Source organism: Arachis hypogaea, chromosome 17, assembly GCF_003086295.3.
Source record: "Arachis hypogaea cultivar Tifrunner chromosome 17, arahy.Tifrunner.gnm2.J5K5, whole genome shotgun sequence".
Classification (NCBI taxonomy): Eukaryota; Viridiplantae; Streptophyta; class Magnoliopsida; order Fabales; family Fabaceae; genus Arachis; species Arachis hypogaea.
Genome location: NC_092052.1, coordinates 46,189,801 through 46,202,465, shown reverse-complemented (window position 1 = coordinate 46,202,465; position 12,665 = coordinate 46,189,801). Strand labels below are relative to the sequence as shown.

At 39.7% G+C, this 12,665-nt stretch overlaps 1 non-coding gene across 1 annotated transcript; it reads left to right on the top strand.

Annotated features, from left to right (window-relative positions):
• Positions 1-11,617: 11,617 nt before the first annotated feature.
• On the top strand, positions 11,618-11,725 carry LOC112768154 (small nucleolar RNA R71). Its single transcript, XR_003185592.1, has one exon. It is a non-coding gene; the product is annotated as a small nucleolar RNA R71 (small nucleolar RNA).
• The last annotated feature ends 940 nt before the right edge of the window (positions 11,726-12,665 follow it).

Here is a 12,665-nt window from a genome sequence, read left to right as displayed (position 1 = left end):
CATAGCCCATGACCATGAAGCCATGGCATGCATTAATGCCTTATGCATGCATCATGAAATTAATAAAGCATGCATGCATTTAAATTGAATGAAAGCAACGTTAATGCATTGGCATTATTATTAAAACCAATAAAAGCATGCATGCATAAACATTCAATCAATAATGCAATGAAATAAATGAAAGCATGCATGGAACTTAATTACTAATGCCAATTAAAGAATGAATGAAATGAAGGAACGTTGCACGCTCACTAATTAAAGCATGCATACATTTAATGCCATCATGAACCATGCATTATTAAATTGGCATTATTAATGAATGAACGACATTACTAATAAAGCCTAGCGTTCATTAAACAATGAGCGCCACGCTCACTTGTTTCACCTTTTGCGTGAAACTCAAGTGGAAGCAAGATGCGCATTGAGGGTACATAAGGAGCAAGAGTTCATTAAAGTGAACGCTACGCTCAATCAATTGAGCATTTTCGGGCATAGGGGAGGCCCAAGGAAACAAAGGAAGCAGCGCTCACTAAAGGCAACGCTAAGGCTCGAAGAGGGAGTGCTGGCCCTGAAGGTAGCGCACAACAAAGGAACCAAGCGCCTAAGGAATAGCGCTCACTAAGGGAGCGTGACGTTCACTAAGTGAACGCTAGGCACCAAATGCCCACCAAAGTGGCACACCAAGAAAGTGAACTGGGCGTTCACTAAAGTAAACTGAGCGCTCCCCTGGGAGTGTCACCAACCCACTCCTGACCCATGTCATCAAGTGCCATCTTGGATCCAATTCCTCACAGACCCAAGTCACCAATTGTATTCGGATCCACTCTCATTCAAATCCATAGCAAGCAAAGGCCATATCATCACTCAAAGGCACAAGAACAAGCTAGATTAGGAATTTCATTTAATTTGTAATTTGATTTCAATTTCAATTTCATTTTTCATTTTTGTAAAGCCTATAAAAAGGCATCTATTTCATTTCATTAAGAAGGCTAGCTCTGCTAGAGAGCAATAGGAGTAGGATTAGGATTAGAATAGAAGGCATCTCTTCTTAAAATACTTTGAATTTTCTGCACTTTTATTTTTCAATATTGGATTTATAAAATTTCAGTTTCTGCAACCTTTTGCTACAATTTCTTCCTCTGCAATTTCCTTTCTGTTTTGATCGAGAGAGCAATTGAGCTCTTGGCCTTCTTTCTTTTTTGCTATTTCTTTGAAATTGTTAATTTCTCTTTGAGATTTCAGATCTAAGTCTTCTTGATCTTGATTTACTCTTCTGCACATTTACATTCTGCATTTTACAATTCTTGCTGTGATTTGAATTTACTCTTCCTGCAATTTAAATTCCCAGTCACTTATTCTCAAGATCTCTTCAATTGCTTGCTTTACTGCTTTCTTAAATTTCTAGCACCCAGCCCCCTTTACATTTGATGCAATTTACTTTTCTTGCCCTTTAAGCTTCTGCCAATTTAAGCTTCTGTCCACTTTACTTTCTGTAATTTACAAATTTTCAGTCAATTTCCCTTCTGTTGGCTACGTTTCATTCAATTCACCGTTGTTAGCTTGACTAGACTAATCACTCACTAAAGTGGCTTGATCCATCAATCCCTGTGGGATCGACCTCACTCTAAGTGAGTTTTACTACTTGATGCGACCCGGTACACTTGCCAGTAAGTTTTGTGTGGAAATCTGATTTTCCACCCATCAAGTTTTTGGCGCCGTTGCCGAGGATTGATTTAGATCAACAATGATTAAGTGGGTGAGAATGCTAGATTAAGCATTTTCTTTGTTTTTGTTTTCTACTTTAAAGTGACACCAAGGTGTTTGAGTTATTGCCTTACTAAGAAATTCTTCTCTGAGACATGAATTTCAATCTTCATTGGTGTTGTGTTTTACAAAATTCAAATCGAGTTCAACTCATCTTATGATCAAACAAATTTTATGGGATATTACCCACCATCACCAATTTCTAATGATGGCTGGGGATATCACCAACAAATTACAGATCCTGAGCACTTCAATCCATGGAGATATGTCTCAGAACCACAAGATGAGCAAGAGAATCATATAGGATATTTCCCACCACCACAAAATGATTCAAGTCATTATTCTAATGGTGGTTGTGAGTATCACCAAGAAATGATAGATGATGAAGCAATTCACATGAGATATGATCCAGAACCACAAAATGATCTATGTCATTATCCTCATGGTGTTTGGGCTTATCAACAAGAATGTAAACAATCAAGTGCAATAAATGCCCTCCCAGAGCCACAAAGTGACTCATACTGTGATGACAGTTACACAAATCGTGGCTGGAAAGGGAATTTCAATGATTCATATTCCACTCATCAAGAAACATCATCACTGGAGTATACATTCAATGAGTTCATGCAAGATTGTCCCCCAAGGCAACAAAATGATTCATACTGTGATGAATTCGGCAATGATTTAAGTTGTGCTTGGGAGAATCAAAATCAGAAAACATTTGACAATTCATACTCCACTTATCAAGAACTATCATCACTTGAGCAAACCTTCAATTCATTCATGGAAAGCTTTCAAACCTCACCTCCCAGTTTTTCATCTGAAAATTTTTCATCACTTAACTATCCCGTGACACAAAATCTCTTCTAAAACTCACAGTCCATACAAACTTCCATAAACCAAAGCCTCTCAAGGCTTGAAACCCATGCTTGAAAGATATGAAGGGGAAGCACAGAGATCCTGGAATGACCAAGAGAACTCCTTCAAAAATATGGAAGTGCTGGTAAACCAAATGTTAAGTGTGAAGGAGGAAGTGGAAGAGCAAGAAGAAGAGGCCCTGATGTCAAGCAAATTTTCAGTGAAGAATGAGGTGGTTGAAAATGAAACTGCACTTGAGATGACAAGAGAGCATGAAAACTCACAACCCTCACAAACTTCCCTGAACCAAAGACTCTCAACACTTGGATCTGTGATTGAAAGATATGAAGAGGAGATGAAGAAATCTTGAGAAGAACAATAAACCTCCTCCATGAAAGTGCTATTAAGTCAAATGTTGGGTGCAAAAGAGGAAGTGGAAGAACAAGAAAGTGAGAAAGTCAATCAAGAGAATTCACACTCAAGTGAAGTAGAGAAGTACATAGAGGAAGGGCTCATGGAACCACCAATTCAAAAGGCTATGGATGAAGATAAAACTCCAATAATCACACAGCAACCAAGTCTTGAATCCAAAGGAGTGAAGGCAACTAATAAGAACACCAATCCTGTCCCTGATCCAGCAAGCAAGCTCAATCAAGCCATTAACAAAAGGAAGCTTGCTGAGGAGAAACCAAGACAGGGGACAATAGCTGAATCTTCTCCCCCCTTGAGGTCATTCCTCTTAACAAACTGGAAGGAGAGGAAGAAAGTGAAGAACATGTCAACCGTAGGTAACATTTCATTTCCTTGCTTTGTTATTTTCTCTGCCTGCTTTGTTTAAAATTCAATAAATTGGCATATGATTACATTCTAAGTTTGGTGTTGCCTTGCAACAATTTGTTTTCAATCTTTCTGGATGATTGCATCAAATTAAAAATGAAAGTGTCACACTAAGATTCTAAGTTTAGTGTGTCACTTATTTTCTATGCAATTCATTCAGCAACACCACTTGTCTGCATAATCATAGTGCCCTTTGCAGTGTTATTTTTCTTTTTAGTTGGACGATTTTAGTTTTCTCTTTATTTTAGTCATTTCCCTGTTTCTAATGCTTTCTTTTATTAACTGTTTTTGTTAATACATCACCAAGAGATCCTTATTCATGACAGATTCTTGGCTTGGTGATTGTACTTAACAAATAACAATTTCATTTGCTTAGTTTTAATTCAAATAAATTGACATATGATTGCATTCTAAGTTTGGTGTTGTTATGCAACAAAATTTGCTTTCGATCTTTACTCGATACTTGCATCAATTCCAAGTGAGAGTGTCACACTAAGTTTGGTGTGCCACTTATCTTTTATGTCATGTATCATGCACACCCTCTTATGTTTGCAATCACAATGTCTCTATCTCTTGTGCCTTGATTGTTATCCTTAATTTTGCTTCCTTAAAACACATGTATTGCTAACATTTCATTGTGTAAGACATTCATGATCCATCTTAGCCCCATAGCTATTGTTCTAATTGTTGCTCGAGGATGAGCAAGCATTCTGAAGTTGGTAGAGGAAGGGAAAGAATGGGAAGAAAATGACAACAATAGAGAAGATGAATTACAAGGTTGTAAAGTTCCTCTTCCTCTCATTTGTTTCCAGCACTTTAAATTGCATCATTGTCTTTATCTTCTCTGTATGCATGTGTGGTATGAATAAGCATAGCCTAAATTTTGATTTGCAACATGTTGTTGTGACATTATCACTACCATCTTGAATTTTGTGAGTTCAAAAGCAATAAAGCATCATGATCATAAACAAACAAGGACTTAAAGAAGAACTTAGCATGTGCATACAAGTATTGGAAGGCTAGTATGGTTAATTGTTGCTCAATTGCATTGGATTTTGTGTAATTGAAGTTTTCATCTAGAACATTTTGTGAAATATTTTGAAATCATGAAAACCTTGAAGAAGCAATTGCAAATTAAGGCAAGAAAAGCAAAAGGGAAAGAATGAGAAAGTTGAAGGCTCTGAGTACCAATGACAATTCCATTGTTAAGTACTTGTGGTGTTTATGTATCAAGCAAAAAGCTTGAAAACAAAATACTTAGAGTCAAGGCTAGGCTCAAAGTGCAAAAGCACTCCCTCAAAACTTAAGGCTATGAGCATCAATGATTAGAGAATCAAGAAAAGAAACAAATGAGCTTAATGAAGTCCTCTAATTAAATGCTTGTGGTGCTTATGTATCAAGTGGTAATACTTGAAAATAAAGCATTTAGAAGTCGTAGCTTTGTTATCAACTCATGGGGCAAAGCACCCAAAAGGGAAGCTAATAAGAAAATGAAAAGCTTGTTTCAAGGAAGAGTGGTGCGCAGAAATTGTGATTACACTTTGATTATGTAAAATTCATTGCTCTTTCTTTCCCTGGTAATGGCGCCAAAAACATGATGCCAATACCATGGTTCACAACTTCGCACAACTAACCAGCAAGTGCACTGGGTCGTCCAAGTAATACCTTACGTGAGTAAGGGTCGAATCCCACGGAGATTGTTGGTATGAAGCAAGCTATGGTCACCTTGTAAATCTCAGTCAGGCGAATATAAAATAGTAATGGGGTTTTCGAAAATAATTAATAAAATAGAAATACTTATGTAAATCATTGGTGAGAATTTCAGATAAGCGAATAGAGATGCTTTCGTTCCTCTGAACCTCTGCTTTCCTGCTATCTTCATCCAATAAGTCTTACTCCTTTCCATGGCTGGCTTTATGTAATGCATCACCATTGTCAATGGCTACTTTCGGTCTTCTCTCGGGAAAATGATCCAAATGCCCTGTCACGGCACGGCTAATCGTCTGGAGGCATCACCCTTGTCAATGGTTACATCCTATCCTCTCAGTGAAAATGGTCAACGCACCCTGTCACGGCACGACTATTCATCTGTCGGTTCTCGATCATGCTGGAATAAGATTTACTATCCTTTTGCGTCTGTCACTACGCCCAGCAATCGCGAGTTTGAAGCTCGTCACAGTCATTCAATCATTGAATCCTACTCGGAATACCACAGACAAGGTTTAGACTTTCCGGATTCTCTTGAATGCCGCCATCATTCTAGCTTACACCACAAAGATTCTGATTAAGAGATCTAAGAGATACTCATTCAATCTAATATAGAACGGAAGTGGTTGTCAGGCACGCGTTCATAGGGAATGATGATGATTGTCACGTTCATCACATTCAGGTTGAAGTGCGAATGAATATCTTAGAAGCGGAATAAGATGAATTGAATAGAAAACAGTAGTACTTTGCATTAATCTTTGAGGAACAGAAGAGCTCCACACCTTAATCTATGGAGTGTAGAAACTCTACCGTTAAAATTACATAAGTGAAAGATCCAGGCATGGCCGAGATGGCCAGCCCCCAAAACGTGATCACTAGATCAAAAATATAATCCAGGATCCAAAGATGTCTAATACAATAGTAAAAAGTCCTATTTATAATAAACTAGCCACTAGGGTTTACAGAAGTAAGTAATTGATGCATAAATCCACTTCCGGGGCCCACTTGGTGTGTGCTTGGGCTGAGCTTGAATGTTACACGTGCAGAGGCTCTTTCTGGAGTTGAACGCCAGCTTTTGTGCCATGTTGGGCGTTGAACTCCACTTTGCAACTTGTTTCTGGCGCTGGACGCCATAATTGGGCAGAGAGCTGGCGTTGAACGCCAGTTTGCGTCGTCTAAACTTGGGCAAAGTATGGACTATTATACATTGCGAAAAATCCCTGGATGTCTACTTTCCAACGCAATTGGAAGCGCGCCATTTCGAGTTCTGTAGCTCCAGAAAATCCACTTTGAGTGCAGGGAGGTCAGAATCCAACAGCATCAGCAGTCCTTCTTCAACCTCTGAATCTGATTTTTGCTCAAGTCCCTCAATTTCAGCCAGAAAATACCTGAAATCACAGAAAAACACACAAACTCATATTAAAGTCCAGAAATGTGAATTTAACATAAAAACTAATGAAAACATCCCTAAAAGTAACTAGATCCTACTAAAAACATACTAAAAACAATGCCAAAAAGCGTATAAATTATCCGCTCATCACAACACCAAACTTAAATTGTTGCTTGTCCCCAAGCAACTGAAAATCAAATAGGATAAAAAGAAGAGAATATACTATGAATTCCAAACTATTAATGAAACATAGCTCCAATCAAATGAGTGGGACTTATAGCTTTTTGCCTCTTGAATAGTTCTGGCATCTCACTTCATCCATTGAAGTTCAGAATGATTGGCATCTATAGGAACTCAGAGTTCAGATAGTGTTATTGATTCTCCTAGTTCAGTATGATGATTCTTGAACACAGCTACCTTATGAGTCTTGGCCGTGGCCCTAAGCACTTTGTTTTCCAGTATTACCACCGGATACATAAATGCCACAGACACATAATTGGGTGAACCTTTTTCAGATTGTGACTCAGCTTTGCTAAAGTCCCCAATTAGAGGTGTCCAGGGTTCTTAAGCACACTCTTTTTTTTTGCTTTGGACCTTGACTTTAACCGCTCAGTCTCAAGTTTTCACTTGACACCTACACGCCACAAGCACATGGTTAGGGACAGCTCGGTTTAGCCGCTTAGACCAGGATTTTATTCCTTTAGGCCCTCCTATCCACTGATGCTCAAAGCCTTGGGATCCTTTTATTTGCCCTTGCCTTTTGGTTTTAAGGGTTATTGGCTTTTTGCTCTTGCCTCTTGGTTTTAAGAGCTTTTGGCTTTTTCTGCTTACTTTTTCTTTTTCTTTCTATTTTTTTTTGCCTATTTTTTTTGTAAGCTTTGTTCTTTGCTGCTTTTTCTTGCTTCAAGAATTATTTTTATGATTTTTCAGATTATCAAATAACATGTCTCCTTGTCATCATTCTTTCAAGAGCCAACATATTTAACATTCTTAAACAACAACTTCAAATGACATATGCACTGTTCAAGCATACATTCAGAAGACAAGAAGCATTGTCACCACATCAATATAATTAAGCTAAGTTCAAGGATAAATTCGAAACTCATGTACTTCTTGTTCTTTTGAATTAAAACATTTTTCATTTAAGAGAGGTGATGGATTCATAGGACATTCATAACTTTAAGACATAGTTACTAACTACTAATGATCATGCAATGAAGACACAAACATAGATAAGCACTTAACATAGAAAACGAAAAACAGAAGAAATAAGAACAAGGAATGAATCCACCTTAGTGATGGTGCCGTTTCCTTCTTGAGGAACCAATGATGTCCTTGAGCTCTTCTATGTCTCTTCCTTGTCTTTGTTGCTCCTCCCTCATTGCTTTTTGATCTTCTCTTATTTCATGAAGGATGATGGAGTGCTCTTGATGTTCCACCCTTAGTTGTCCCATATTGGAACTCAATTCTCCTAGGGAGGTATTGATTTGCTCCCAATAGTTTTGTGGAGGAAAATGCATTTGAGGCATCTCCGGGATCTCATGGTGATGAGCTTCATACGCCTCTTGAGCTCCATGAATGGGCTCTCTTGCTTGCTCCATCTTTTTCTTAGTGATGGGCTTGTCCTCTTTAATGAGGATATCTCCCTCTATGTCAATCCCAGCCGAATTGCATAGGTGGCAAATGAGGTGAGGAAAGGCTAACCTTGCCATAGTGGAGGACTTGTTAGCCACCTTGTAGAGTTCTTGAGGTATAATCTCATGAACTTCCACCTCTTCTCCAATCATGATGCTATGGATCATGATGGCCCGGTCTATAGTAACTTCAGACTGGTTGCTAGTGGGGATGATGGAGCATTGGATGAATTCCAACCATCCTTTAGCCACAGGCTTGAGGTCCAATCTTCTTAGTTGAACCGGCTTACCTTTGGAGTCAATCTTCCATTGAGCTCCTTCCACACATATGTCCATAAGGACTTGGTCCAACCTTTGATCAAAGTTGACTCTCCTTGTGTAGGGGCGTGCGTTCTCTTCCATGTTTGGCAAGTTGAATGCCAACCTCACATTTTCCGGACTAAAATCTAAGTATTTCCCCCGAACCATTGTAACATAGTTCTTTGGATCCGGGTTCTTACTTTGATCATGGTTCTTGGTGATCCATGCATTGGCATAGAACTCTTGAACCATTAGGATGCCGACTTGTTGGATGGGATTTGTTAGAACTTCCCAACCTCTTCTTTGAATTTCATGTCGGATCTCTGGATACTCATTTCTTTTGAGTTTGAAAGGGACCTCGGCGATCACCTTCTTCTTGGCCACAACATCATAGAAGTGGTCTTGATGGGCTTTGGAGATGAACTTTTCCATCTCCCATGACTCGGAGGTGGAAGCTTTTGTCTTCCCTTTTCCTTTTCTAGAGGATTCTCCGGTCTTAGGTGCCATCAATGGTAATGGAAAAGCAAAAAGCTTATGCTTTTACCACACCAAACTTAGAATTTTGCTCGCCCTCGAGCAAGAGAAGAAAGAATAGATGATGAAGAAGAAGAAATGGAGGAGAGGGAGAAGGGGTTGTGTTTCGGCCAAGAAGAGAAGAGAGGGTTGTGTTGTGTGAAAATGAGGAAGAATGGAGGGTTATATATAGGGATGGGAGGGGGTGGAGGTTCGGCCATTTAGGGTGGGTTTGGGTGGGGAATTGATTTTGAATTTTGAAGGTAGGTGGAGTTTGTGAGGTAGGTTTATGAGGAAGAGTGGATGGATGTGAGTGGTGAAGAGGTGATGGGGAAGAGAGATTGAGGTGATTGGTGAAGGGTTTTGGGGAAGAGTGTTTATGGGATTGTGTGAAAAAGGGGTGAGAAGAAGTGAGTGGAGGTAGGTGGGGATCCTGTGGGGTCCACAGATCCTGAGGTGTTCAAGGATTTACACCCTTGCACCAAATTGGGCATGCAAAATTCCCTTGCACACAACTCTGGGTGTTCAGTGCCAGGTTGGTGCCCATTTTGGGCGTTCAACGCCCATTTGTTGCCCATTTCTGGCGTTGAACGCCAGAACCATGCTTGTTCTGGGCGTTCAGCGCCAGCTCTTCTCCAGGGTGCAATTCTGGCGTTCAGCGCCCAGATGCTGCCCATTTTGGGCGTTCAGCGCCCAGATACTGCCCATTTTGGGCGTTCAGCGCCAGAACCATGCTCTGTTCTGGCGTTGAACGCCAGACAGGTGCTTCCTCCAGGGTGTGATTTTTCTTCCGCTGTTTTTGATTCTGTTTCTAAATTTTTCGTTTATTTTGTGACTCCACATGATCATGAACCTAAGAAAACATGAAAAACAAAAATAAAATTAGATAAATAAACATTGGGTTGCCTCCTAACAAGCGCTTTTTAAAGGCAATAGCTTGACAGTGGGCTCTCATGGAGCCTCACAGATGTGCAGAGCTTTGTTGAGACTTCCCAACACCAAACTTAGAGTTTGGTTGTGGCCTCCCAACACCAAACTTAGAGTTTGACTGTGGGGGCTTTGGTTGACTCTGCTTTGAGAGAAGCTTTTTCTGCTTCCTCTCCATGGATGCAGAGAGAGATCCTTGAGTTGTAAACACAAGGTTGTCCTTATTTAATTGAAGGATCAATTCTCCTCTGTCCACATCAATCACAGCTCTTGCTGTGGCTAGGAAAGGTCTTCCTAAGATGATGGATTCATTCTCTTCCTTTCCAGTATCCAGGACTATGAAATCAGTAGGGATGTAAAGGCCTTCAACCTTCACTAACACGTCCTCTACTTGTCCATAAGCCTGTTTTCTTGAATTATCTGCCATCTCTAATGAGATTTTAGCAGCTTGCACCCCATAGATTCCCAGTTTCTCTATTACAGAGAGAGGCTTGAGGTTTATCCCTGAACCAAGATCACACAGAGCCTTAAACATCATGGTGCCTATGGTACAAGGTATTATGAACTTTCCAGGATCCTGTTTCTTCTGAGGTAATGTCAGTTGATCCAAATCACTTAGTTCATTGATGAACAAGGGAGGTTCATCTTCCCAAGTATCAGTGCCAAATAATTTGGCATTTAGCTTCATGATTGCACCAAGGAACTTGGCAGCTTGCTCTTCAGTAACATCCTCATTCTCTTCAGAAGAGGAATACTCATCAGAGCTCATGAATGGTATAAGGAGGTTCAATGAAATCTCTATGGTCTCTAGATGAGTCTCAGATTCCTTAGGTTCCTCAGAGGGAAGCTCCTTATTGATCACTGGACGTCCCAGGGGGTCTTCCCCCTTGGGATTCACGTCCTCTCCTTCCCTTACAGGTTCGGCCATGGTGCTTATGTCAATGGCCTTGCACTCTCCTTTTGGGTTTTCTTCTGTATTCCTTGGGAGAGTACTAGGGGGGATTTCAGTGATCCTCTTACTCAGCTGGCCCACTTGTGCTTCCAAATTTCTAATGGAAGACCTTGTTTCATTCATGAAACTTACAGTGGCCTTAGATAGATCAGAGACTAAGTTTGCTAAGCTAGATGGATTCTGCTCAGAATTCTCTGTCTGTTGCTGGGTGGATGATGGAAAAGGCTTGCTATTTCTAAACCTGTTTCTTCCACCATTATTAAAGCCTTGTTGAGGCTTTTGATCCTTCCATGAGAGATTTGGATGATTTCTCCATGATGGATTATAGGTGTTTCCATAAGGTTCACCTAAGTAATTTACCTCTGCTATTGCAGGGTTTTCAGGATCATAAGCTTCTTCTTCAGAAGATGCCTCTTGAGTACTGTTGGATGCTGCTTGCATTCCGTTCAGACTCTGAGAAATCATATTGACTTGCTGAGTCAATATTTTATTTTGAGCCGATATGGCATTCAGAGTATCAATTTCAAGAACTCCCTTCTTCATAGGCGTCCCATTACTCACAGGATTCCTCTCAGAAGTGTACATGAACTGGTTATTAGCAACCATGTCAATGAGTTCTTGAGCTTCTACAGGCGTTTTCTTTAGGTGAATGGATCCACCTGCAGAGGTATCCAAGGACATCTTAGATAACTCAGACAGACCATCATAGAATATATCCAGGATGGTCCATTCTGAAAGCATGTCAGAAGGACACTTTTTGGTCAGCTGCTTGTATCTTTCCCAAGCTTCATAGAGGGATTCACCTTCTTTCTGTCTGAAGGTTTGAACATCCACTCTAAGCTTGCTCAGCTTTTGAGGAGGAAAGAACTTGGCTAAGAAAGCCGTGACCAGCTTATCCCAAGAGTTCAGGCTGTCTCTGGGTTGAGAGTCCAACCAGATTCTAGCTCTGTCTCTTACAGCAAATGGGAAAAGCATAAGCCTGTAGACTTCAGGATCTACTCCATTAGTCTTAACAGTATCACAGATCTGCAAGAATTCAGTTAAGAACTGAAAAGGATCTTCAGATGGAAGTCCATGAAACTTGCAGTTCTGCTGCATCAAAGAAACTAGCTGAGGTTTCAGCTCAAAATTGTTTGCTCCAATGGTGGGGATGGAGATGCTTCTTCCATGTAAATTAGAATTAGGTGCAGCAAAGTCACCAAGCATCCTCCTTGCATTATTATTATTTTCGGCTGCCATCTCCTCTTCTTGTTCGAAAATTTCTGAAAGGTTATCTCTGGATTGTTGTAGTTTAGCTTCTCTTAATTTCCTTTTCAGAGTCCTTTCAGGTTCTGGATCTGCTTCAACAAGAATGTTCTTGTCCTTGCTCCTGCTCATATGACAAAGAAGAGGGCACAGAAAAATAATAATGATAATAATAGGGATCCTTTATACCACAGTATAGAGGTCCCTGTGTGAGTGGAAGAAAATAATGGATAATCCAAACACAAAGTTGATGATAAGAGCAGAGATGTGAGATGAAGAGGAGTGTTAGTAGATGAATAAATAAATAGAAGGAGATGAGAGAGGGAGAATTTTCGAAAATTATTTTTGAAAAAGAGTTAGTGATTTTCGAAAATTGTTTTTGAAAAAGGTTGGTAGTTTTTTGAAAATTCAAATAAAAAATAAAATAATTAGTTAATTAAAAAGAAATTTTGAAAAAGGGGGAGGATATTTTCGAAAATTAGAGAGAGAGAGTTAGTTAGGTGATTTTGAAAAAGATAGGAAACAAACAAAAAGTTAG